This window comes from Hemicordylus capensis, chromosome 2 (assembly GCF_027244095.1).
Source record: "Hemicordylus capensis ecotype Gifberg chromosome 2, rHemCap1.1.pri, whole genome shotgun sequence".
Taxonomy (NCBI): Eukaryota; Metazoa; Chordata; class Lepidosauria; order Squamata; family Cordylidae; genus Hemicordylus; species Hemicordylus capensis.
Genome location: NC_069658.1, coordinates 89,426,854 through 89,454,308, shown reverse-complemented (window position 1 = coordinate 89,454,308; position 27,455 = coordinate 89,426,854). Strand labels below are relative to the sequence as shown.

The 27,455-nt window shown below is 44.7% G+C and overlaps 1 long non-coding RNA gene across 1 annotated transcript; it reads right to left on the bottom strand.

Annotated features, from left to right (window-relative positions):
* Positions 1 to 27,455, bottom strand: LOC128347697 (uncharacterized). The gene is made up of 3 exons (XR_008317663.1): positions 27,325 to 27,455; positions 23,799 to 23,845; positions 1 to 516 (listed from the first exon to the last, which is right to left on the bottom strand). It is a non-coding gene; the product is annotated as an uncharacterized LOC128347697 (long non-coding RNA).

Sequence of the window (27,455 nt, the reverse complement as noted above, 5' to 3'; positions counted from 1 at the left end):
GGCAGGAGTCACATACTTTAATTACTTTAATTCATCAATAATACATTCCTTTTAGAATATTTTTTAACAGTGGCTTGAGTCGTGATCTAGGTCACATTTTGAACCATTTGAAAGACTAGCTCTGCACTTGCAAATTTCCCGAAAGCAAGTTCATGTTGTCTTTGCCTCACAAGCATTAACTCTGCACACATAATGAAACCAAATCTGAATACAGTCCACTCTGAATTTGTTACAGACAGAAAGCTGGTGTTCTAGGACACATTTTCCACTAATGGTCATGAAGGTGAACTCTTCTGTCCTCCGGATCATATGGTGGATAAAACGAAGTATGCACCTGGCAACATCTTGCTCAATGTGGTAAAACTCTGCAGAAACAACTTCTGGGAAACGTAGCATCTGTGGTAGCCGATGAAGTTGCTGGGATGAAATCATGGCTCACGTGCTGCCAATTCAGTCCCTTTTCAAAGCAGAACCCTTTTCTTTCTTTGTGTTTCTCTTTTGTAAGTGAACATTGTACTGAAAAAAATTTCAATGTGTTATTGAAATATAGTCAATATTTTTTCCAAGTGAAGTGGATCCACTCCAAAAGCCATAGTGAAAGATATGTGTGAATTTAGATTAATTGGCCAACTAATATCCCATTCAGTTGAAATAAAGGATGGGAGAGAAATATTACCTCATTAGTTCAAACAAATGGCCATTCTCGCTAACTTCACGTAAAATGCCATACTTAAAATGTCAGACAAGTGCAGTATTGGCATCACTCAGCCTGCAGACCCCAAGATAAACCATGTGGAACATCATTGAGTAATGAGTTTTAGAATCACCCTTGACAGCAAGGTCCATGATTATGTTGATCCCTCTAAATATAAATTGGAAGGTAATGGCTTTCTTTCATGGTGAATTCTGCATTGCAAATGGATATTGTCCTCCAGGAGCCTCAAGCAGACTGTTTCTCAAAGAGATTTCAGAAGTGCCATGATGCCATAATAAACTACCTGGCAATGTCAAACAGGAAGCAGTGTTAACTAGGAATGTTATTTGTGAGCTGTTATTCTCCTGGTTTCAAGACTCTATTTTTCATGCAGTGTAAGTGCCCCCGCCTCTGCTCCCATTGCTGTCAGTCATAAGGAAAGCTAGATTTTATTTTAGCCTTTTTGGAATTTTGTAAAGCAATTTTTATATTTTTATATTTTTATTTGTAAATATGCTTGCAAACAGAAAACAATACAATAACAATAACAACCACCACCACAACAACAACAGCCTAACATGCATGGTGCCGATCTACCTGCACTGCTGTGGGCTTCTAGTGAAGCATCAGCCGTGTTGCACTTTTGTGAAAAAGTACAAATTTTTGAAGTAGTGCTCTTGCATTCTGAGAGCACTGGCTGGATCAGAAACACATTGCTTGACTGTCAGCAATGTGTTTCCAAAGGAACTAGTGCTTTTGGAGTGTGGATACACAACTTTAAAGATTTGCACTCTTGAGCAAAAATGCAACAGTGTAGATGCTTCCCTATCAGCCTGCAGCAGTGCTGGTGGGTAAGAATGCTTACATATGCAAAATGTGGGTCAACAGAGAGTAAGTAAGTAAACACATTACCCAGTTCCCCCTCCAAAGGCTTAGATAGGTTAACTAATTTAATATAGCCCCTTACATCATCATCATCATCACCATCATCATCTTAATTAATTTACTGCCCCAAATGAACTCCATTCATTATAACATATTCCCTTACAGAACAATATCTAGTTTAAGACCAGGAAACAGACTGGGGAAAAATGGACAGTTCTCACAATGAAGGGAAGTAAGAAGTTGGGTCCCCCAAGAATCTATATTGGGAATGGTGTTTTTGAACTTGTTCACACGTGAGCTAGTTAGGAGTGAGGTGGCCACTTTGCAGATGATTATCTTTGCAGATGATACCAAATTGTTCAGGACAGTAAACGTCCAAGTGGGTTGCACAGAGCTTCAAAACAAACTCCAAACTGGACAACAAAATAATAAATGAGGTCTGGTGTAAGTGTATAGTGATGTGTATTTTAACACAAGAAAAGTCTCACATATTCACTAATAAAAGGTATTATCAGGCAGTAATTATTCTGGAAAGAGATCTTGGGTCAGGGTGTATAGCTTAATGAAAACATCAGTTCAGTGTGTAGCTACTGTGAAAAAGGCAAATGCCATGCTATGGATGATTAGGGAAGGGATTGAAAAGAAAATGGTCTTATTGTAACGCCTTATACAAATCTGTGGAGCAGTCACCATATTGTGTACAATTCTGATTGCCCATTCTCAAAAAATACATTGTAGAGTTGGAAAAGGTGCAGAAAAGGGCAAAAGGGCAAAGAAACTGATCAGGAGGCTGAAGCACTTGCCTTATGAAAAAGTGCCCCACTGGTTTCCATGTTTAGTCTCTGTTCAGTGGCTGCAGAGAGTAGTGATAGCAGGGAATAGCCTTGTGAGGCTACAGGGCTTGCCTAAAAAATGGCTCAGGGCAGTTTCCATTATATAAATAAATATATATATATATATATATATATATAGAGAGAGAGAGAGAGAGAGAGAGAGAGAGAGAGAGAGAGAGTATTTACATTAGAGGTGTGCAAAACTGTTTCGAACTGAACCTGGTTCAATTCAAACCAGCCCAGTTTGACTGTGAAGAACTGTGAAGAACAGTGTCTGTGAAGAAGGCACACTCCCCTTCATATTTCTGCTTTGCATGCATAAGGCTGAGGGGAATGAACAGAATTAACACAAAGGCTGGCAGACAGACACGCAGGAAGAAGTTAGCTTGTAGTGTGCTATGTCATGGTGAAGCAGAGGCAGGCCAGGTAGGCACCAAAGGCAGAGCATGGACATGAGAATGGACACAGGCAGGTAGTTAGGGGTGTGCTTGGAACCAGGAAGCCTGGTTTAGTTTGAATTGCACCAGATTCAAACTGAAACAGGTCCAGTTGGGTTCCGTGCATCTCAAGCTGGGCCTCAGTTTGGCTTGAGGCCGAACTGGTTTGGGCCCAGCTTGAAGGGGCAGTTTGCTGCCATGGCCGCGGGTGTCTGTGTGTGTCTCCAAAGGTTTCCACTCCCCCTGCTGGCCTTCACCAGCTCTTTTGGGGCCTTGTTGGCCCTCTCCCAACGTGGCCATTTTTAAGGATGTGATCCGGGCGTGCAAATAGCCAGCGCGCATACATAGCAGCCTTCAAAATGGCCACTGTGAGTTGGGAGAGGACTGACAAGACCCCAAAAAGGTCTGAACCCGCCCAAAAAAGACTGGGGGGAGACTAACAGGGGGAGGGGAAACCTTCAGAGACCCCCCCCCCCCAAGACTGCAGCAGCACCCCTCAGAAGCCGGAATAAGTTAATTTTTTTTAAAAAAGGAAACTTACAGAACTCCCAAGCCAGCCCGGGTGGTTTGGCTCGAAGTTGAACCAAATTGGGTCCTGTTTGGTTTGAGGACAAGCCATCGAACAGACCTTGTTCAATGGCTAGCCGGCTCGACCTTGAGCCATTACGCACATCCCTACAGATAGTATATGCAGCAATTGTGGCAAAACACAGATCAAGTTATTTGAGCTACTGCAATGAAGCAGTCAAGTTCCCTTTTAGTTATAGATGAATGAATGCAGAGTGGTCATGGTCAGGGGCGTGGCCACAACTGAAAAATGGGGGACAAATATCCCTGTGTTACAGGTTGCTTATGGCCCCCTTGTTAGCCTATTTTCCAGTAGGCTTATAAGATCAGAATTCCATCCGTGTGCCTCTGTGTCCGCCCCCCCTCAACTTCGCAATGCCTGGACCAACATAAACCAAATCAGGTACAGTTGTAGGGACACATAGGGACACCTCAACAGTTTTTGATGATGTCATCCACCCAATTCAAGATGGCAGATGCATGAACGTTTGAGGTGCAAGTGGGCTAACTTGTGAACTACCTAATCGATTTGAACCAAATTTGGTACAGTTGTAGTGAGTGACAAATAGGGACACCTCAGTGGTATAATTTGTGATAATGTCATCCACTCTGATCCAAGATAGCAGACGCATGATTTGAGGTGCAAGAAGGCTAAGTTGTGGACCGCCTAACTTATATGAACCTCATTTGCTACAGTTGTAGTGAGTGATGCACAGGGACATCTCAAGGGTGTGGTTTCTGATTATTCCATCCACCCCAATTCAAGATGGCAGATGTGTGAGCATATGAGGAACAGTTGGGCTAAATTGTGAACCACCTAACCGATGTGAAACAAATTTGCTACAGGTGTAGGGAAACATAGGGACACCTTAAGGGTGCAGTTTGTAATGATGTCATCTATCCCTATTCAAGATGGCAGACATTGTACACATAGGGACGCCTCAAATGCATAGTCTGTGGTGATGTCATTCACCTCGATTTAAGATAGCAGATGCATGAAGGTTTTGTTGGAAGTGAAGGACTCTGCGCTGCCTCATGCCTCAATGACGGAGGGGGACAGATTAGTGAGTCAGAGGGCTAGAGGGGTCATGACATTGGTCATTCCTCCTCTCTACTGCTCTGACACTATCCCTTTGATATGTAGATTGCTACTCTCAGGGACTTCCTTCCTCTCTTCCTTCTTCTTCTCCCTAACACACACGCTCGCCTTTCTCTCTGCACCATGTGTGCAGAGATACAGACAGCATATGTCTGCATCCAGCTAGATAGATAGATTAGAGATTCTATCTCTCCACGTTCCTATCTAGAATGAAGTTCTCCAATAAAGACTCCTTATATTGATTTGAAACTATGAACTGGCTCCAAGTTTCTTTTGCTCTCAGCAAACATGCATGACTGGGCAGACTCCGCTGTGTTTTGCCTCTGTGCACTCTGCTGTAATAGAAGGGTATCTCTTACCGGAGAGAATTCCCAACAGGTTTGAGGTGCAAGTGGGCTAACTTGTGAATTGCCTAACCAATCTGGACCAAATTTAGTCCAGTTGTAGAGATAGTGAAAGGAATGTAGGTAGATTAGTTCTTACTAGAACAACTTGTCTCTCTTTGAAAAAGAAGGCAGAGGGGCAGGGACCCATCTTCACTACTTTGTCTCAGGTCCCACTCCAACTTTGCTATGCCCCTGGTCATGGTGGAAGAGTGGAGGAGTCAGGAAGACAAGCCGGCAGGCTATGTATGCATCCCTACACCCAAGCACTGTGATTGAAATGGAACCAAGATGCAGATGAACCAATTGCAGCATGATTTCAGCAGCTTCAAGCCTGAGGAGGCACTGAAGAAATGTGTCGTTAGAGATGTCAATCACATAACTGCTCTCCTTCCTGTTTCAGTGTTTTACATATTGGAACATATCCAGATTCAAAGAGAAACTATTTCTGGCACATAGATAAATGAGAAAAGCATGAAAACAACTACAGTATCTGATCCTCTGATGCAGTCTGATACTATACAGAAAATATTTTATCGAAAGGTGCCAACAGTATCAAAGAAAATGCTGGCAATAGAGGCTGTATCAAATTGAATACAATTATTGTTCTGATTTGATGCACAGCCCTACTAAATAAAGTCATACCTGGTTAAACTCACAATTACCTGTAATTGACAAGGCTACAACAAAAGATATTTACACTTGCAAATTCAGATCACTTTGAAGGTTTGAATCATACCATGGCATGTCGTAAGAATGCCACCAAGGAGGAAAAAAAACCTTTTCCTAGCTAACTGGGATGAGCAACACTTGACTTCTCCTTCATGTGATATTTTTCTCTTTGGGGGGAGGTTTTTAATGGGGATACACTCAAACATATGATCCACCTGCAGACTGATTTGCTACAATCCAGGAAAAGTTATATTGTGATTCTGCTGCATATGGATTGACTCTTACTGTGGCACAGAAAACATTATTTACACCAATTTTGTTTGCCATTCAACTGCAGTTTGACATTTCATGTCATATCAGCCAGTTTGCTTAATGAGGTACTGTGAACAGCTGTATTGTGTTTAGACAATAGGGTGATGCATGCACAATGTGATTATTCAAAATGGGCTGTCCATGTATCTGAAGAAAAAGGCTATTACCTACAAAAGCACATTCAATAATAAACTTCTCAATCTCTAAATGTATTACCATTAATAGTCATATAAATTGATGACAATATTAAGACCTTAGTATAACTGAATCTATGAGTTAACAGGGAGTCAGCAAAGGTCACCCCTCCCCTGTTGTATTTGTGCATAACCTGCCAAAAAAGTTTCAAGCAGGGAAGAAGGGACCATTTTCTTTGATTTTCCACTCCCTCTGCAGCACATTGCCTCCTGAAAATATGTCCCTGAGGGTTGTGAGCCAGTATGGTATAGTAGTTAGTGTTGTACTAGGATTGGGGAGGTCTGAATTCAAATCCCATTTCAGTCATAAAACTCACTGAGTGAATTTGAGCTGGTCATTTATCTCTCAACCTAATCTACCTGTCCATGTTTAGGGAGGAAGAATTCTCCAATTAACCTACCTACCCTCTCACACTAAATTACAGGCAGGGGCATTGCCTCAGAGTTGGGGAGGAAAGAAGTATATTCACTCCACTCCTTCACCTATCAGCAGGAGCAAAGGTCCGTGCTCCTCTCCGGGGGTCCACCGGACCAACAAACCCCATCCTTGCTGATTGTCTCATCTTCGGCAGCCCCTACCTTAAATAAAGACCTACATTTAGGACACTCCTCCCCGCTTCGAGCTTGCTCCTTCTCCCCTGGACAGGCAAGTGGATGGGCCACTCAATCCCAGGCCTTCAAAGGGGCCTTTCCCTACAACTCCATCTCCTTCACTAGCATTTCCTCACAGGGCTGCAGCTGTGGGGCTGATGTCATCATTATTCCATCTCCACCACTCTGCTGCCTCTCAGGCTGTCCCCACCCATTCCCCAGCAGCTGTCATCCACCTCTCTTAGCCCTTCCTGGCTTCTGCAAGGGAATTTCTGGGGTTGTCCCAGCAACTGGAGTCCTCTGCTTCTTTCAGCACACCACCGTTTGATAGGGATGTGCACAGAACCAGCTGGCCTGGTTCTGTTCAAGGCCAGACCGGCTTTGAACCCAACAGGGCCATTTCAGTCTGGCACCCCCTCAAACTCCCCCCCCATTCAGTTCAGCGGGGGGTTGCGATCCTTGAATTTTTAATTTTTTTTTAACCTTGTACTCCCCTTGGGGGAGTTCCTGGAGGTGGCGGATGTGTGTTCCGTGGATGTTCCCCCTCCCCCACTGGCCCTAAATCACCCCCTTGCCCAGTTTGGGTGCTCTTCGGCTGGTTTTCAGCCTTCACCTGGCGGTCCGGTGGCCATGTTGGGGGCTGGGCGCCTGCACATTTCAAAGGAGTTTAGTGGGAGTTTGGCAGGGAACTCTGTGGGGAGGTGGATAAGTGGCCCCCCTTTATCACAAGGAGACACACAACACAAGGAGAAGATGAGTACTACTCCACTTCTATGTGAGTACTACTACACTTCTATACTTTTCTTGGTGGACAGAAGCATAAAACCTTTATCTGACAACTGCACCCAATACCCAGCTTCAAGTGAACAAGCCCTATATATTCTAGATAACCAATTAAACCAGTTATGAAGGTAGAATGCCAGCAGGGGAGGGGGTGCTTCCCAGTGTATTGCACCAAGTGTTGCATGCACGATTATCTGCCTGAGGGGCAGAAGTCTTGGGTGTGCACTTGGTGGAAGAGCTCCTGGATCTCAGGGAGGCAGAGGGGTATGTAGATGAGACCTGCAGGGATGTGATAGAGGCAACCCACTCCCAGGCAGACAGCTGCTCTGCTGTCATAGAGAATGAGGGTCTCAGAGAAGGAGGACATAAGTCTGGGGAAGAGAGAAACACTACCTTAGCAGGGAATCCTTCATTGGGTGATGCATCCATATTCTCTTGCACAGAGGATACTCCTCTAGGGACTGGGGGGCCTCCTAGTAGTGGGTAATTCGATCATTGGGGTATAGAGAGATGGATCTGTGACCCGCGTGTAGACTGCACAGTGATTTGCCTGCCTGGTGCGAAGGTTGAGGATGTCATGCGGCATCTAGGTAGGCTGTTAGTCAGTGCTGGGGAGGAGTCAGCTGTTGCAGTGCATGTCAACACCATCAATGTTGGGAAATGCAGTCGGGAGGTCCTGGAAGTCCAATTTAGGCTGTGGGTAGCATACTGAAATCCAGGATCCCCAGTGTAGCATTCTTTGAAGTGCTACCTGTTCGACATGCAGGATCAGTGAAACAGGCAGAGCTGAGGGATCTCAATGTGTGGATGAGATGGTGGTGCTGAAAGGAAGGGTTTAGGTTTTTTAGGCACTGGGATACATTTTGGGGGAAGTAAAGCCTATACAAAAGGGATGGGCTCCACTTGAACCAAGATGGAACCGGACTGCTGGCTCTTAAAATAAAAAATGGTCACAGAGAAGCTTTTAAAATGACACCTGGGGGATGGCTGACAGGAACTGGGTGGTACCTGGTTCGGCAACCAAAATCCCCTAAGGCACAAGGGTGCAAACATTTCCAGAAGGGGGCAGAATGGAATCAGGAGTAGATCAGAAGGAAACACATGACAGCTGGTCAAAAAAATATCTAATGATATCAAAGGAGATAGCACACACCAATGCCAGGGATCTGTACTTGGACCAGTGCTATTTAACTTGTTCAAAAATGATCTAGAAGTTGGGGGTAACCAGCCAAGTGGCCACATTTGCAGATGACACTAAACGATTTAGGATATTGAAATCCAAAAGAGATTGTAAGGGGCTCCAAAAGCATGTCTCTAAACTGGGTGAGTAGGCGACAAAATGACAGATGTGGTTCAGGAGAGAGATTCTGGGGTCATGTTCGACAGCTCATTGAAAGTGTCGACTCAGTGCACAGCAGCTGTGAAAAAGGCAAATTATATACTAGGGATCATTAGGAAGGGTATTGAAAACAAGAATGCTAATATGCCCTTATACAAATCTATGGTGTGGCCACATTTGGAGTATTGTGTACAGTTCTGGTCACCGTATCTTAAGAAGGATATTGCAGAACTGGAAAAGGTGCAGAAGAGGGCAACCAAGATGATCAGGGGTCTGGAACACCTTCCTTAAGAGGCAAGGCTAAAGCATCTGGGGCTCTTTAGTTTTAAAAAGAGGTAACTACAGGGCGACATGATCGAAGTATATAAAATTATGCATGCAGTAGAGAGAATGGACAGATAATTCTCTCTCTCTCTCTCTCTCTCTCTCTCTCTCTCTCTCTCTCTCTCTCTCTCACACACACACACACACACACACACACACACACCACTAGAAACAGGCCTTCAGAGGTGTATCTAGGGAAAATAGCGCCTAAGGAAAGCACTGAAATTGCGCCCCTGTCCAAACATCTGACACTCATCTTTCAGATAACCTTACCATAATATCAGCTGAAAAATGCAAGTCTGAAGGTTACCTACAAGTCACATATCTGAATATGTGTACAGTGACATATTATATTTTTTTTTGAAAAAAGATTACCTGTAGTCCCTTTGGGGGCTTCCTAAAGGCCAATGGGGGGTCTGCAAAGATTCCCCCTCTCCCCCACTGGCCTCTAGGGCCTCACAGGGACCATTTGAGCATGTGCGGTGGCCATTTAAAACAATATTTTTTTAAAAGGCCGCTGGGGAAAAAAAAGGTCACTGCACATGCTCAAATGGCCTCTGTGAGGCCTGGCATGGCCTAGGGCCATTTAAGCATGCATGATGGCCATTTTGGTTTTGGCAGCACTTTAAAAAAAATTTTAATTTTAAAAAATGGCACCCCCTTCAAGTGGCACCTGGGGCATGTGCCCTGCCTGCCCTACCCTAGATACACCCCTGCGGGCCATCCCATGAAACTGTTTGCCAAGAAATTTAGGGTTGACAAAAAGGAAGTATTTTTTTCACATAGCACATAATTAATCAATAGAATTCTCTGTCATGGGATCTTTTGATGGCCACTAGCTTGGATGGCTTTAAATGGTGCTTAGACAAATTCATGGAGAACAGGGCTATCAACGGCTACTTGTCTGGTGGCTATAGGTCACCTTCAGCCTCAGAAGCAAGATGCCTCTAAGGAATAGCAGTTGCAGGGGAGCAACAGCAGGAGAGAGGGCATGCCCTCAGCTCTGGCCTGAGGGCTTCCCAGAGGCATCTTGTGGGCCACTGTGTGAGACAGGATGCTTAACTAAATAGGCCTTGGACCTGATCCAGCAGGGCTGTTTTTATGTTCTTCATTTTGTTGGGTGGTTATTATGAGGGTGGCGGTGCAATCACTGTCAGAAGAATGGCTTGTATGGCATGACATTTAAAGGGATTTAAATGCCCTTTCCCTGCCAAGTATGGATGGACCATTCCAAAAAAGCACGATTGTGCTCAGCATGCCCCCTTCAGTAACATGGCCAATGGCTACCACCCTGGAGACATGCTGATACTCTGCCCACAATCTGGTACATGAGTGTTACGGAGCTTACTGGGATGCAGCCTCGTTGTACCCGGAAGAGGGAGGAGCTCTCTTGCCCTGAAAACAGAGGTTGCTGGACCATGGTTGGATGAACATCTGTAATGCAATTCACAGTTTGAAAAATTAACTGCTGGTCTATCAACCTCTGGTTTCACTTTACATGCTAATGTGGCCATTATGAGAAGCATATCCCTAGTGGTTCTGTTTTATAAAAACAATTTACAATAAATAGCAGCAGTGGAAGGATCCCCAGCATGGGTGGGCTTTAATCATGGTCCTGATCCAAATCGGAGATGAGGGGCTCACAGCGGCTATTTCTCTCTGAAAGAAAGCTCCCATTGGTTTCCATTGACTCCCATTAGCCTTAAACAGAAGATGGTATGTGTCTCACTGCTGTTCTGGGCCTCTGCAAGTTGACTATGTGTGGCTTACAGTTTTCTTAATCATCTTTCCATGGTTTTTCCAGTCATTTATGCAAATGACTGCAGTCGCATCTGAGCCCCTGAACAGAAACAGAACTGATAAGAAACTGATTAATGTGCTCAGCAGTTAATCAAATGCCTGAACAATATTTTCCTAAGCCTGGAACGGACTGTGTAATTGCCACAGCTGAGATTTCATAGCTTTTTACTCGCCTCAGGCACTGAGTAAGGATTGTTATTGCCTTTTCAAATGAAGTGCAGCCTTCACCTTTGTTTCAGTAGCAAGATAACACTTCATTTAATTCACCATGTTAACAATCCAATTCAATGATAAATACAACCCACACTGAATATTTAAAACACAACGCCAGTTCCCAATGTTGTGTAGATTTGTATTCACGGAGGTTAAGCACAATGACAGAAATGTTTCAAGAACTTGGTTCTAAATCTTTTGCCATTGCTTTGGAGGGAATTTTGCTGCTATGGTGATCAATTTTTAATTACTCTTTCTGACAGTGTAATAATATGGTGATTCGTTTTCCTGACAAGAACCTGGAAGATCATTATGCGGCATGAATTATTCAATAAAGCAAAGTTCTTGTTGACAAGAATAGTAATAGATCTAGCATTGTTCTCACCCAAAGGGATCTTGTGGACACCTTTAGGTAATATATTATGTGATTCCAAAAGGCTTCAGTCACCGTCTCTGTGTAAGTTTGAAACCACTACCAGAAAACACTTCAAAATTCTATTACTTTGAGCAGAATAATATTTCTCAGTGAAACATTTTTAGGAGAAAAATCTGTTTGTTGAATAAGCATTCTTTATTCCATCATTTTCTGTTATGATTTGTGGACATCTTCTTCATTATAGTTATTGGTAAACACAATCAAGAGAGTGCCATCTGCTTTGGGATCCCCACAGCTTATTAAGGCCTTTGCTTACTGAACAAAGAGGTACATTTTAAAAAAAAAGGTGATTCTCTTTATTTAGCAGGGGGAGATAAACTGACCCTATCCAGCTCCAGCACAGCATTCCTCCAGTGGCTGTTGCTGGTGTCTCTCTTATGAGAGGAGAGCTGGTCTTGTGATAGCAAGCATGACTTGTCCCCGTAGCTAAGCAGGGCCCACCCTGGTTGCATATGAATGGGAGACTAGAAGTGTGAGCACTGTAAGATATTCCCCTCTGGGAAAAGCATCTAGGTTCCAAGTTCCCTCCCTGGCTTCTCCAAGATAGGGCTGACAGATTCCTGCCTGCAACCTTGGAGAAGCCGCTGCCAGTCTGTGAAGACAATACTCACCTAGATGGACCAATGGTCTGACTCAGTATATGGCAGTTTCCTATGTTCCTATGTTTCTTTTTTAGATTATGAGCCCTTTGGGGACATAGAGCCATTGTATGTATGTATGTATGTATGTATTTCTATGTAAACCGCTTTGGGAACTTTTTGTTGAAAAGCGGTATATAAATATTTGTTGATGTCATCATAAGTTATTTTGATAAGGTAGGTCCACCTGCAGCTGCCTCTCCAGTTTGTCTGGTGGTGATTCAGGGCTGGGCCTTTTCTGTAGCCCCCTTCCCAACCCCCGAGACTCTGGAATGAACTCTCTGTTGTTGTAAGAGCTTCCCAATCTCTGGAAGTCCCCGTAGTTTGGTCTTAATGTTGATACCTCTGTTTTAAATCATTTTAAACTGTTTTTACTTGGTTTTAATTTTTATGGTTTTATTATTTTATTTTTTCTAAATTACCATGAAATGCCAGTTTTGGTGGTCTAAAAATGTAACAAACAAACAAACAAACAAACAAACAAACAAAATGTGATCCAATTAATAAGATCCTAAAGTTGTAGAGTTGAAGGGGTCTTGGAGGCCATCTCCCCAACTCCAGTGCAATGCTGCAAATCCAGAGCAAAAGTTCTCCAACATATCTTGCCTTTTCTTTAAAAAAAACTCCAGCAAGGGACAGCCCATCCTTGCCCAGGTAATTGCTTCCATTGTTGAGTTGCTCTTACCATTATGAAGTTTCTCCTAATATTCCACCAAAATCTACCCTCCTGTTTCTTAAGCACATTAAATCTAGTCCTCCTCTCTGGGCCTGCATCTTTGTCCTCTTCTGTGAGATCTGTGATGTCTCCCTCTCAGTCATCTTTTCTCCAGAAGAAATAAACCCAGTTTCTTCAGTTTTTCTTCTTAGGGCTTGTTTTTGAGACCTGACCATTTTTGTTGCCTTTCTCTGAATCCATTCCAATTTGTCTACATCCTTCTTAAAGAGCAATACCAAGAACTATGCACAGTACTTCGTATGAGGTCTGACTAGTGCAGAATAAAGTGGAACTAATTACTTCTCATGATTTGAAAACTACAGTTCTATTAATACAGCACTAGGGGTATGCAAGTCCACCTTAAAAGTGAGCTGGTTCTGTGGCTCAGACACAAACTGAAGTGGGGCGGTTTGGTCCATGATTGAATGGAACCAAGCCCAGTTTGGGAGAACCAGTTTGGCATCGAATGGGCAGCCGGTCAGGGGCAGCAAGAGGAGTCGGAAGGTTCTACCAGTGCCAGCGCTCTCCTCCCCGGTGCAGCCTGCATATGTACAATGCCTTGTTATCAAGCTGCCTGTGCAGTGATGGTGCGGTTCCAGATACGTGGAGGCCGGAACAACACTGTGCCTGTGATGGCTCCACAGATGCGTGGAGGCCGGGACAACACTGCTGCTGTATGGGCGGCTTGCTAACAAGGCACTGGCATGCACTTGGGCTGTGCCAGGGTGCAGGAGTGGTGGTGCTAGCAGCCACACTGACTGGATAAGACCCTTACTACTTCTCTCACCACCCCACTGGTTGCCCCTTAGAGGTTGGATTCCAAGGAAACCCCCCCCCCCTTTACTTGAAAAGGGGAATCCCAAGGACCCCCACCTCTTTACTTGTAAAAGGGAATCCTCACCAGATTCCCCCTTACAAGTTTTAGCTGCTCAGACTGCTGAACTGGTTCCGTCAAATGGACTGACCATTTGGTTCAACTGAACCAGTTCGGCAGCACACAGTTCACTTCAAATTCCAACCAAATTTGAACCGAACCACAGTGTTTGCTTCATGCACTCCCTATACAGCACACAATCACATTAGCGATTTTTGCAACTTCATCACTCTGCTGACTCATCTTGTGATTGACTGCTGAGATCCTTTTCACATGTTCTACTGCCAAGCCACGTACCCCCAATCTTATACCTCTGCATTTGACTTTAAAAAAACCAAAAAACAACTAAACACAAAACTTTTCACTTGACTCTGCTGGATCACAGAAACACTCCCAGGAGAGTGATGGGGCATGATAGAGACTGACAGGTCAGTGACAGGACTTCCAACCTATTTGTGTCACTGTATATAGCAGCACTTAAAAAAACCTGCCAGAATAGGGATAGAGTCTCCAGAGATCGAGGAGTGCACCAGACAGCTCTGAGGCCAAAAGTCAGAACTTGCTGGGCACTGCAGTAGGGGTGTGCATTTTGGAATTTTCTTGTTTCGATTTGTATCCAAATCGAAACATCCACGTTTTGTTTTGTACCCAAATTTTCTGAATCTGAATCAGCCCTGTTTTGTTTTGTAGCCAAATTTTCCGAATCTGAATCGATTTGGATTTTTAAAAAGGGTCCCAGGAAGAGTGGGTGGTGGTGGTAGTGTCCAATGGGTGGCAGCTACCACCCAAATTTCAAAGGAATTAGGCAAAGGGCTGATTTTTTTTTTTTGGTGATTTTTTTAAAAGTTTACACATCTTTAAGAATTTTCCCATAGGGAATAATAGGGATTCCAGCAAATGTATTGCTTCAAATCAAGGGGAAAGGGATGACCCAGAGCAGAGTGTGGTGGGTGGTAGTGCCCAATGGGGGCAAGGAAACTTCCAGAATTATTTCAAAGGAATTGGGCAAAGGGCTGATCTTTTGTGATTTGTTGGAGTTTACATGTCTTTAAGATTTCTCCCATAGGGAATAATGGAGGTTTCAGCAGCCCCATAATTCTACTTGGGGGGGAGGGGTTGTGTAGTGCACATAGGGTGCCAACCACCCCCATACCCACAAGCCTGTGGGGTACTGGGTTTTGTTGTTTCTGAGGTGTTCATTGTAGATTCTCTGGTAGCATATGAGATTTTCAGTGAAAAACAAGAATTCACTCTCATATGCTACCAGAGAATCTACACTCAGAACACCACAGAAACAGCAGAACCCAGCACCCCATGGGTTAGCAACCCTTCCCCTGGCCAATGTGAGGTCAGTAAAGAGTGGGAAGAAGCAAAAGAGCCAATGCGGAACAAGAAGGGAATTGTCAGCAGGTCAGCCCATGATTTAGGTCACCGATCAGAAGGCTGGAAAGGTGGGGAATTCAAAGAGATGTCAAAGAGATGTCAAAGAGATGTCTGGAGACTGACTCAGAGATCACCAGAAAATGGAGGTCCGAAACAACAAAACGTTTTGTAGCTGAAACAGGGGCGTTTTGTTTTGTATACAAAACCTTTGGATCTGGAAAATGGGTGTTTTGTTTTGTCTACAAAACACCCAAAACAGGCTGTTTTGGGTACAAAATGTTTTGTATCCGAAACGTTTCGCACATCCCTACACTGCAGCACAGAAGGAATGTTACTCCAGTGGCTTATTGCAGCAGGCTGCTAGTTTTTAAATAGCTGCTGCCCAAGCAAAGCGAATGGGCCTCACCCCTTCCCTAGGGGTCACCGTGCCCAATTTTGTAAGTGCTGGTTCTAGGAAGATTGACTGAGGGACTTCTGGTGAGACTGGCTTGAGTTCTCTGTTAAGGGGAATCCCAGTGGTCACCTGGGGTACGGATCACAGGTTTCTCCCACTGAGCCTCATCCCAAGAACATTCCACCTCCTCTTTCCAATGCCTATCATGTGATCAAAAATGGGATAAGATTAAATCAATTAAGATTTATTGACAAATCTGTGCTGGCTTTGGCTAACTGCTGCATTGTTGTAAAGATACTTACATACTGATTGCTTTGATATCTTTTCTAGTATCTACCCTGACTCTGTGGTCACCAGGAGTTGACACTAACTTGACAGCACACTTTAACTTTAATCTGATATTCAAATCAGACTTATCTGTAGTTTCCCTGATCCTCCTTTTTTTCCCTTTTGAAGACCGGGACAACATTAGCCTGTGTTCAGTCTTGTGACATTCCCCCTGTTCTCCAGAATTTCTCAAAGATGATTTACAGAGGTTCTTAGAGTGTATCAGCAAGTTCTTTTAGTAACCTAGAATGCAATTCATCTGGCTTCGAAGCAGGCACATTCATCTGAAGAAGACAGAAGGAACAGCTTGGGTGGGGCACTAACTGCTTGTGTTGTCTCTGCCCCACCTTTCCTCAGGTGTGTAACATCTCCTTGGGTTGCTGCTGGGGCTTTTGCTGCTGCTATATAGGGCAGGCTGGCCCAAGGGCTCTCATCCTTGTGGCTCTCTGACGTGGGGCGAGCTGCCTGGGGCCTAGAAGATTTTTCTCCTTCTGCCCTGAAGAGCTGTCTTCCCGCAGTTAAGAAGCCAGCAGGAGATTACGCAAGTCTGGTTCTGGTTTTTATTAAGCCAAGAAGCCGTGGTGGGTTAGTCTGGGGAGATGTGTCTGGGAGAGCGAAAAAGTAGGTCTGGAGTGGGGGCAGCAATATCACAGGTAGTGGGCAGAGGGAGGTATGGCGGTGGGAGTTGGGCAGGCCGTTACAGGGGAAATCGGTCCAGGCAATTGAGGCCTGTTCCTTTTTCCAGCCCTTCTCCCAACCCTCTGACCCCAGGGAGCTCTGAGAACACTCCCTCGAGGATTAGAGTGCTTCTGCTGAATGCCAGGTCAGTTAATGCAAAAACCTCTCTCATCCACAATTTGATTGTGGATGAGCATGCTGACCTGGTATGTGTGATGGAGACCTGGTTAGATGCGCTGGGCGGGGTTGGTCTCTCTCAGCTCTGTCCTCCAGGTTTCCAGATCATGCAAAAGCCCCGCCTCGAGGGTCGGGGAGGAGGCGTTGCAGTCATCTTTCGAGAGACTCTCCCCGTTTCCAGGTGCCCGGTCAGGCAATCTCAGAATTTCGAGTGTTTGTCCTTAAGGGTGGGCCTCCAAGATAGGCTGGGGATTCTGCTGGTGTACCAACCACCCCGCTGCACTTCAGTCTCCCTACGTGAGCTGGCGGGGGTGGTCTCGGAGGTGGCCTTGGGTTCCCCCAGGCTTATTGTTTTGGGGGATTTCAATGTCCACGCAGAGGCCCCCCTAGTGGGTGCAGCTCAGGATTTCATGGCCTCCATGGCAACCATCGGCCTGTCCCAGTTGGTATCGGGCTCTACCCACGTGGCGGGACACACTCTGGATCTGGTTTTTGCCGACCGGGAAATAAATGATCTGGAGGTGGGGGAATTTAAGACCACTCCTTTGTCATGGACAGATCATCATCTGGTGGGGTTTAGTTTGACTGCTCCGTCTGCCCTCTGCAGGTGGGCCGATTAGGATGGTCTGCCCCCGGAGGCTTATGGATCCGCTTGGATTCCAGACTGCCCTCAGGGAGTTTCCAGTGTCCAGAGCTGGTGACCCTGTCGAGGCCCTGGTTGATCTCTGGAATGGGGAGATGGCCTGGGCTGTTGACACGGTTGCTCCTAAATGCCCTCTCCGGCTTGGTGGAGCCCGATCTGCTGCTTGGTTTTCCTTGGAGCTTAGGGTGATGAAGCAACTCGGACGACGGCTGGAACGATGCTGGAGGAAGAGTCATCACGAATCCGACCGAACACGGGCTAGAGCCCATTTTAGGGACTACTCCGTGGCGGTGTGGGTGGCGAAGAAATGCTTTTTCTCCACCTCCATTGCGTCTGCTCAGTGCAGACAAGTAGATCTGTTTCGTGTGGTAAAAACCTTGCTCCACACATCCCCCCAGATAATGGGGGAGGAGTCATCTACAGCTCTTTGTGATCGGTTTGCCTGTTGCTTTGCAGATAAAGTCGCTTGCATCCGTGCTGACCTGGACTCCAGAGTTTTGGCAGTTCCGGCAGACGTGCCTCTGGTACCATCTGGTCCCGTTGTCTTGGATTCTTTTCAGTTGGTGCGGCCTTAGGATGTGAACAAGATCCTGGGCAGTGTGCGGGCGACTTTGTGCGCTCTTGACCCTTGCCCTTCATGGCTAATAAAAGCTGCCAGGGAGGGGACGGGCAGATGGTTGGAGGTGATCGTTAATGCTTCATTAAGGGAGGGCAGGATGCCATCGTGCCTCAAGGAGGCGGTAGTAAGACCTCTATTTAAAAAGCCCTCCCTTGATCCCTCCAACCTGGACAATTATAGACCTGTGTCCAACCTTCCCTTTTTGGGCAAGGTGATGGAGCGTGTGGTGGCGTCCCAGCTGCAGAGGGTCTTGGATGATACGGATTATCTGGACCCTTTTCAATCTGGCTTCCGCCCCGGGTATGGGACTGAGACTGCCTTGGTCGCTCTAGTGGATGACCTATGCCAGGAACTAGACAGGGGGAGTGCGTGCCTGTTGGTTCTGCTGGACCTCTCGGCGGCGTTTGATACCATCAACCATGGTATCCTTCTGGGCCGCCTCTCGAGTATGGGAATCGGAGGCACTGCATTGCAGTGGTTCCGGTCCTTTCTTGGGGGGAGGGTCCAGAAGGTGGTGCTGGGGGACTACTGCTCAGCCCCGTGGTCGTTGGCCTGTGGGGTCCCACAGGGATCGGTCTTGTCCCCCATGCTGTTTAACATCTACATGAAGCCGCTGGGAGAGGTCATCCGGGGATTTGGACTGAGTTGTCAGCAATATGCGGATGACACTCAGCTCTATCTCTCCTTGTCATCTGATCCTAGGGAGGTGGTGGATGTCCTGAATCGGGGGCTGGAGGCCGTGATGGGTTGGATGTGGGCTAACAAACTGAAATTGAATCCGGATAAGATGGAGGTACTGTTGGTCAGTAGGAGAGCCAATTGGGATGAGGAGATTTTACTGGTTCTGGATGGGGTTGCACTCCCCTTGAAGGAGCAAGTACGCAGCTTGGGGGTACTACTGGACCCGGTTCTGCTTTTGGAAGCTCAGGTGGAGGCGGTGGCCAGGGGTGCCTTTGCACGGCTTTGGCTAGTGCGCCGGTTGCGTCCCTTTCCCGAGAAGGCAGATCTGGCCACGGTTACCCATGCCTTCGTCACGTCGCAGCTGGATTACTGTAATGCGCTCTACGTGGGGCTGCCCTTGAAGAATATCCGGAAACTGCAGCTAGTGCTAAACACGGCAGCGAGGGTTTTATCCGGAGCTGCCCATTGGGAACATATCACCCCCATTTTCAAAGAGCTGCACTGGCTGCCGGTTCGTTTCTGGGTCCAATTCAAGGTGATGGTTTTGACCTTTAAAGCCCTTAACGGTTTTGGCCCAGGGTATTTGAGGGACCGCCTGCTCCCAAGGGTTGCTGCCCGCTTGATGAGGACATCTGAGGTGGCCCTGCTCCGGGTGCCGACAATGAGAGAGGCCCGGCTGTCATGCACTCGGGACAGGGCCTTCTCTGTTGCTGCTCCTAGACTCTGGAATGCTCTCCCAGTGGCCATTCGTTCCTCAGACTCCATCACGGCTTTTAGAAAGCTTGTAAAGACTTGGCTTTTTACCTAGGCTTTTACATAATCGTTTTTACTGCTGCTTCAGTGTGTTTTTATCTGTTGTATTGTTTTTATGCCTGTTTCCATATGTTTTTAGCTTGATGTTTTTACTGCAGTTTTATTGTATGTTTTAACTTTTGTAAACTGCCTTGGGGTTGTTTTTAACGAAAGGCGGTATAGAAATGTAAAAATAAAATAAAATCTGGCTTTGACGCTAGGGGAGAGTGGGTGTGTGTTCACCTCTCTCCCTGATGGTCCCTTGCATGAATTAGCCAAGCCCCCTGCATGTGACATCACATGCAGGGGGTGTGACCAGCACCAGAAGGGCTCAAATGGCTCTCCAGAGCTCTCCTTCACTCAGAGGGAATGAAGAAAATACCCAGCCAACAATGAAGCCAGCTGGGAAATGAGGCCAGCCAGAGCTCAGGGGGAGGGGTGAGCCAGGTGGCTCCCAGGAGCTGTCTGGCTTGGGTTCTTTGAACCCATCCACCCAATTATAGCTCCGTCCCTGCTCTGAAGTCTTGAATTTATTAGGGGCTATGTGTTCCTGATCAAATACTGATCAATGTTGAACTGCAGTCCTGATGTCTCACCATTCATTCTGCTTTTGGGAGGTTGCACACAACTCCCCTTCTGGAAAAATACTAAGGTGAAATAGGATCTGAGCAGTTCTGCATCCATTAAAAAGTGACAGAGGGGGTCCCCCCTCCATTCCAGGTCCCTCCTGACCCCACTTCCCACTTATTATAATCCTGCTGCCACCCATCTCAGTTTATCCTAAATATCTAAATGGCTTACATGATGTGCAGCATTACAGAGCTGTGATACTCTGTCCCTAAGCAAGCCCCAAGCCCCTAAGCAAGCCCCGACACTGCTCTGAAGAAGCAGTTGCTCAAGCAGCACTAATGCAATTTCTTCTGTTGCAGTGAATGAGGAAAACTGCAGTTAGCTGATCCTAGTGGGTGGATTTGCCACACCCATTAACATTTCTCCATCCTTACTGAGCAGCAGGCTTGCCATTTCCTTCCTCTTCCTCTCTTCATGAACATACCTGACAAAGCCCGTTTTTGTTGCTCTTAGCATCCCTCATCAGCCTCAGGTACTTCTCAGCTTTAGCTTTCCTCCTGCCCCACATGTCTGGGCTACTAATCTGTACTTGTACTTGGTGGCCTCTTATTCCTTCCATTTTTTATAGTGAATAGGCATATGGGTCCTTTTTTATTTTCAGCTCATCAATAAGCTTCTTATGCAACCAAATTGGCTTTTTTGTGTCTCTTATTTTTCCTTCTTGGTGGAATTGTTTGTGATTGCAGTTGGGTTACTCCTTCTTCAGGAGCTACTACTGATCTTGGGCCCCTTTCCCTCTTACAATGAATACAAATACAACAAATATTTATATATATATTCAACAAAGAGTTCCCAAAGCAGTTTACATAGATATAAATAAATAAATTGGCTCTCTGCCCCTAAAGGACTCACAATCTCAAAAAGAAACATAAGAGAGACACCAGCAACAGCCCCTGGAGGTACTGTGCTGGGGTGGATAGGGCCAGTTGACCTCTCCCTGCTAAATAAAGAGAATCACCGCTTTAAAAAGGTGCCTCTTTACTCAGTTGGCAGCAGGGGTTAGTTTATCTAGTCATAGAATTCTACCTAGTTCTTGCCTGAGTATATTAAATTTGACTTTCCTGAAATCTAAGGTAGATATTTGACCATGCTTATCTTCAGCTTTCCATAAGGCAAAGACTTCCATTATAATATGGACATTTTCTGCCCAAGTTCCCATATTGTCAAGCACACCACCGCCAATGCCATGTTTTACCCAATGTGTCATTTGGCCCTCAGATAGACCTGTTTCTGAGCTCTCTTTGGAACATCTTTAACCAATGAAAATATCCTAATATCCCTCACTGGTTCACAGTCAAGATCAGGTGTATATAGCTCAGAATTTTTGAGTCATTTTTGGACATCTGCTGCAGTGAGGTGGTGGAGGAATTAGCAAGGACACACCAGGCAGCAGTGAGACGGCAGAGGTACTTGAGCAGGCACACGAGACATTGGCAAGGAGTGGAGGAGATTGCTGGGATACAGGAGATAAGGGAACCTTGTGAGGGCATGCAAGGTGGCATTGGTGTAGTGGCTGGACTTGAGAGGGCATACAAAGCAGTGGAGGACTGCCTTTGAATGGGAGGCTTTATATCAGAGTTCTAGTACCTTAACTTAGCCAGCATGGGTAAGCTGCTCCATGGATATGTGTAATATACTTTTTATACTACACAATGGAACCCTTGTACATTAGAGAAAAATCCAGCACCTTGTTTAATACAGGGCCCAGTTATATCATTCTGCGGAAAGCTGAAGAAGTGCAGAAAGGAAACATCATTTCCCCTCATATGCAACTAGAAATCTGGAGTAGACTGCTTTTTAACATGGTGGTGCTACATCATCCTGCTTGCTATGAGCAACTAGAATTCTGCCTCTGAACATGAAGGTTTTACATCAGAGGTATAATGCCTGTGTATATGGCATCTATATATGAAATGGAGAGATGCATCAGGCAGAAATTCATCAGGGGCATCTCTACACAGTTATTGGGGAGGCTGAATCTTCTGAATTTCTGCCTGGATATATCCCTCCCCAACCCAACGTCTAGTGTAAAGGCCAAGGAAAAGTGTGGGTGCATGGAGCCTAATTTGTAAACCGAGCATAATATATGACCTGTACAAACAGTTTACAGTTTATATTCTACACACAAGCTAAGATGGGCAATTAGCTTGCAATTTCCTTGCTTTTTCAACATGTGAAAATTTGAAACATCTCAATTCTCATCTTAATCCAAAGGTTTTTGGATTACTGAATTGTATTAATACTGCATTGGCTGGCACTGTATAAATGCTAAAGGCTGCTGAAATAATATTTGTATGCATTTATATATGAAATTTAACTAGTGATCTCACTAAAGTTCAGATTTATTCAGGATGGATTATGAACTTCTCCAGCACTTAATCTTGGCTGCATTATTAATTGAGCACCACCATGTCTCCATGAAGCCCTTCTTTGGCTCTGAAAGTAAACTGACCTTCTAGACATGTCAGATCAACAAGGAGCTCGGGTTCATGTGAAACTAACTGCCCTGAAAATGATATTTTCCAAGTCTCCTTGTGTCTCAGAAGCTGCTGAGTGTGTTCATGACAGTGTCACAGATTTAAGGAACTCTGAGACATATAGGTTCCAGGTTGCATGGTGTCTGTTAGTATATCCTGGAAAACCACCAGGGATGCTGTGTTGGCCTCCCAGAGGGGCCTCACAATTGCTGTTGATGTATTGCACCTGCCAGATAAAGTATGAGGGAAGGGAGCAAGACAGGGAAGCAGAACTCAGGGGATCAATCATGAGAGATCTCTGGGTAAGGTAGGGGAGGTGTTCCATTTTATTCATTCATGCATGCATTCATTCATATTTATGTAAATCGCTTTGGGAACTGTTGCTGAAGAGCAGTACAGTTGTCCCTTGCCAAACACAGGTTTTCCAATTGCAGGTTTGAGTATCCGTGACTTGCACATTGTCACCCCCTTTACCAACCATGATTTGAGTATTTGTGATTGGTGCCATTTTTTTTAAAAAAAGTTGACCTTTTGGGGGGCCAATTTCCAGGGCCACGGGGTCAATCTGATGACTGGGGTGATTTCTGGGGGGTCAGGGGTGATTTGGGGGGTTGGAGTGATTTTGGGGGGTCATTTCTGGGGTCACAGAGTCATTTCTGGGGGTCAGAGTACCTTTTCTGGGGTTCAGGGGGATTTTTTTTTACCTTTTTGCATGTTTTCAGACACTTTGGCACTCACGATTCCCATAACCCCCTGTCTCCCATTGAAATCAATGAATTCCCTACTGCGAATTTGCCAACCATGAGGGTTTCCAGGAAACAATTGCGAGGGACAATCATATATAAATATTCATCATATTTGTGTTTGTGTTCTGGGCCCAGCACATGCCTGATAATGTTGTCAGTTACATACCAGATTTTTAAATTTTGGAACTGGGCTCAGAAAAAGCCTGGCATTTTGTGATTTATTGCACAGTAGTTTGGTTTGCCAACCTCAGTTCCAAACCGAGCTGATGGGGTTCACCCATCACTAAATTTAACAAATATACATCATACTATCAATTGATGCATCAATTTATGTTATCAAATAAAATGAGCTACTTCAAAAACCTTGAAGACAGCTTGGCTTATCCTTTCCCACCAAGCCCAAACCCTTCTCATTCCCACTCAGATGCCTGGTCCCCCAACTTCCCTTTAAAGACAACTTACCTAGCTGGGATTGTGGCAGCAGGAGCATCAGTGGCACCATGCTCTTCCTGTGGGAAGAGAGAAGGAGGAAGGTTTGTAATGAAAAGTCCTGGTGGTGCTTGAAAACTACATGTTCAAAGGGAGACCATCATAGTGCACTGCTATTCAGTGTGATCGCTTTTCTTCCCTCTTCCTGTGCTGGATACAAAGTACTACTGTTGCTCCCACTGCTGTTGACCCAGATGATTAAGGTTCAAAGAGAAGCGGGAGACTGTTTTGCAGGATTGTGGGTCTGGGTCATAGAGAAGTGGTAAACCAAGAATTCTCTTGTTTCCAAAATGGAGGGACAATGCTCATCCTCTCTGAAGGTACACTTGGTGCTTGTATCTGAGTCTGCAAACTTGGTGGCATCTCTAGTTCTAAGTACAAGATAAATAGTGACCAAAAGGAGAAACTCTGGAGAAACACCATCCAGATGTCTATGGAATTTGGAGATGCAAGTAGTGAGGATTATTTCACATTGCATTAATGAGTCATGAATTGCCATCAATTAAACATCAATTATGCCTGAACAACTGTGTTCATAGTTCAGTTGAAATGGATGAAAATACTTTGGGCCTTTCTAGGCAAGAATTCCATCTTTCCCCCATTTTATTGATAGTGCTATATTAGCACTATTCCCATCCAACATGACTCAGGAGGAGGAGGAAGATGGCTGCAGTGGGCTGCTTCACACAGCTACAGCTCTTCTTTCCCTCTGGTGAGGAAGGCTGCTAGTTTGCACGGCAGTTTGTAGTTCTTCCTTACAAGTGTGCTTACTATAAGTAGTTCTGCTGGCATAGAAGGGCTCTGCTTTGCTCTTTCATGCAGGGGCAACTCTAGAACAACTCGTTTCACAGAGAAAAGGGATGGCAAAGAATGTTAATAGGGGAGCAAGTATTTTGCTTTACATTCAATACTTATAACAACCTATTATTGTTGTTAGTTTATTGACATTATTAATGACTGCTTGCTTGACATTTTCAAACCTATTCAGACAATGGGCCAGATTCCTCTTAGAAAATGTTGCTTTTTTTATTAAGTCAAACCTTCTAGTCTACTTTCCTGGCTAGTTTTTTCTCCTTGTCCAAGACTATGTGGCAAGAAAGACTGGGCTGAGAAGAGAGTTCATTACCAGCTCAAAAGCAATCTGCAGAGGAGATGACGCCCCCTAGCACACATGGTCTCATCCAGTACAGATCTTGGCCAGGAAGGAAGCTAAGGGGTTGGCCTGGGAGGGTGGAGTAATTTTCACTGCTCCCTCCTTTCTCCTAAAAGACTCCTCACTTGCAGGAATATGTCCCTGAGGATTGCACAGCCATTAGGAACATATTTGTGCAAATAAACCACCCTGAGCCATTTTTGGAAGGGCGAATAACCCCCAGTGAGGCACTACCTTGGCGTGGTTGTGGGGCTTGTGTGCTCTGAGGAAGGTGAGAGCTATGCCAGAGGTCCAACCATACTGGACAGGTCTCACCAGAGGAGCCAGACAAAGAGTGCCTCTCCCCTCAACAATATGATGAGAGGTAACTTTAATAAATCTATACTGGATTGGTCATCGCCCAGGTCAACAAGGACCGTGCCAGGTGCTAGAGTCCCTGGACATCTGGTGGCAAGTGGGCTACAGGACTCAGGATCTTCAGTTGAGCAACCAGGGCTGGAGACTGAAGGGTTAGTGGAAGAAACGTCGCTTAACCGGAAAAAATATACGAAAAATGCCAACAAGGAAATAATGATCTGCTACTACAAGTCTAGTCCAACTAGAAGAGGTTATTTAATTTGGAAAGAGAAGCATTCAGATACAGAAATAACAGAACAAAGGCTAGCAGACCAGAGAAGATTCATAATAAGAAATAAAGTATTCACAGGAGTTGAGCTGGAAGAACTGCAGAGAGCAACACAGGCTCAAAATATGGAAGAAGAATTACCACCAACTGAAGAAGTTGCTCAGGCGCAGGTGGAGGAGGTGTTGGAAACAGAGGATGCGACTGTTGCTGAACTCTTTCAAAATCAAAACCAGGCAACCTCCCCTCTGCCTTCACCTCAAAATCCTGAATGCCACTTAACAGAAAAGCAACAAGAACTAAAGCAAAAAAAAAACTGAGCACATGAACCAAACAACCACCTTGGGGTTGTCTTTTAACGAAAGGCGGTATAGAAATGCAACAATAAATAAAATAAAATAAAAACCACCTCTAAAAACAGTTGCCAAAAAAACAACTTGTTCAGGCATTAAAAGATGTCAATGCTGTACTTACAGAAATAACAACCAATAATTTGCAAGAAACAAACCAACTAATGTACACTGCAGCAACAATAACAACACAAGAGCTCGGATACAAGATCAGTGGACCTGTAAAAAAAGGAAAGCAGTACATCACCTAAATGGAAGATTAGATTAGAAAATAAAATCGCCAGGCTTAGATCGGATGCTAGTAAATTGAAAGATATGAAAAACAAGACGCTGAAGAATGAAAACACCAAACAGTATCTTATCCAAAAATACCACCTAGATTCAAGGAAAATCAGAGAAGTCCTGGAAATAATAAAGTAGCAAATAATAGCAGTGTCAAAGAAGATTAGCACATACAAAACTAGAATTACACAACACAGGTGGAATCTCAAATTCCAGTCAAATCAGAGACATTTCTATCAAAGCACAGAAGGAGAAACTACAAGAAACGCAGAAACACCAAACAAAGAAGAAACAGTGCAATTCTGGGGGAAACTATGGGACAATCTAATAGATTATAATAAAAAAGCAGGCTTGGTGAAAGAGGTCAAAAAATGTAACCAACAAATGCAAGATCTAATAATAACACCAGAATTAATAAGTGAAAGAGCAAAGAAAATTAAAAATTTGGACTGCACTAGGCGATGATGAACTGCATGGCTTTTGGCTTAATGTTACTAAACCAACAGGAGTCACACAATACTTGCAGAGATAACCAAACAACACACCGTGACTAGAACAATAAAAAAAGGAGTACTCAGACCGTCAACTTAACTCTCACAATTAATTTATCTGATAGACATATCAGAGCCAAAGTGGCTTACACACTAGATATGACAAAGCGCATAAAAATATATGACAAGAAGTCTTCCCCCAGATGTATAGTACAACTTCACATATTGGGATAAACAGTTCTTATTCTGTAGAGCTATAAGTCCACAGTAGAGATACAAATCCCGTGGAATCCAGTGGGGAGGGTGTTCCTCTTCATAATGCAGTAATGTGGTGATACATCTCCTTCTCCATCTATTCCAAGTGGAGACAATATGCGTAATTTAATCATACGCTTTCAGAGCCAAGTCCAGGTGCAATACACCAAACAGTATACAATATTACAGATTTTCCGGATATTAATCTGTTTCATAACTGAGTGATACTTCTTCAGATATACCTAGATGAGAAAACAACGCATCACATCATAGAAACTTTCATATCTATTCAGTCCCCTGCCAAATGCTATTTCTCCCACATACAGATCCAATTCAAAACACTCACCATTCTAAGTAGAAGCAATGTATGCTTTCATTCTGATACTGGCCTTATCTTACCACAGTGTTTAGACTAATACGCCTGTGGAGATATGCTTACAATCTCTACATACTCCCTTCCTTTTTAAACTGATCCCC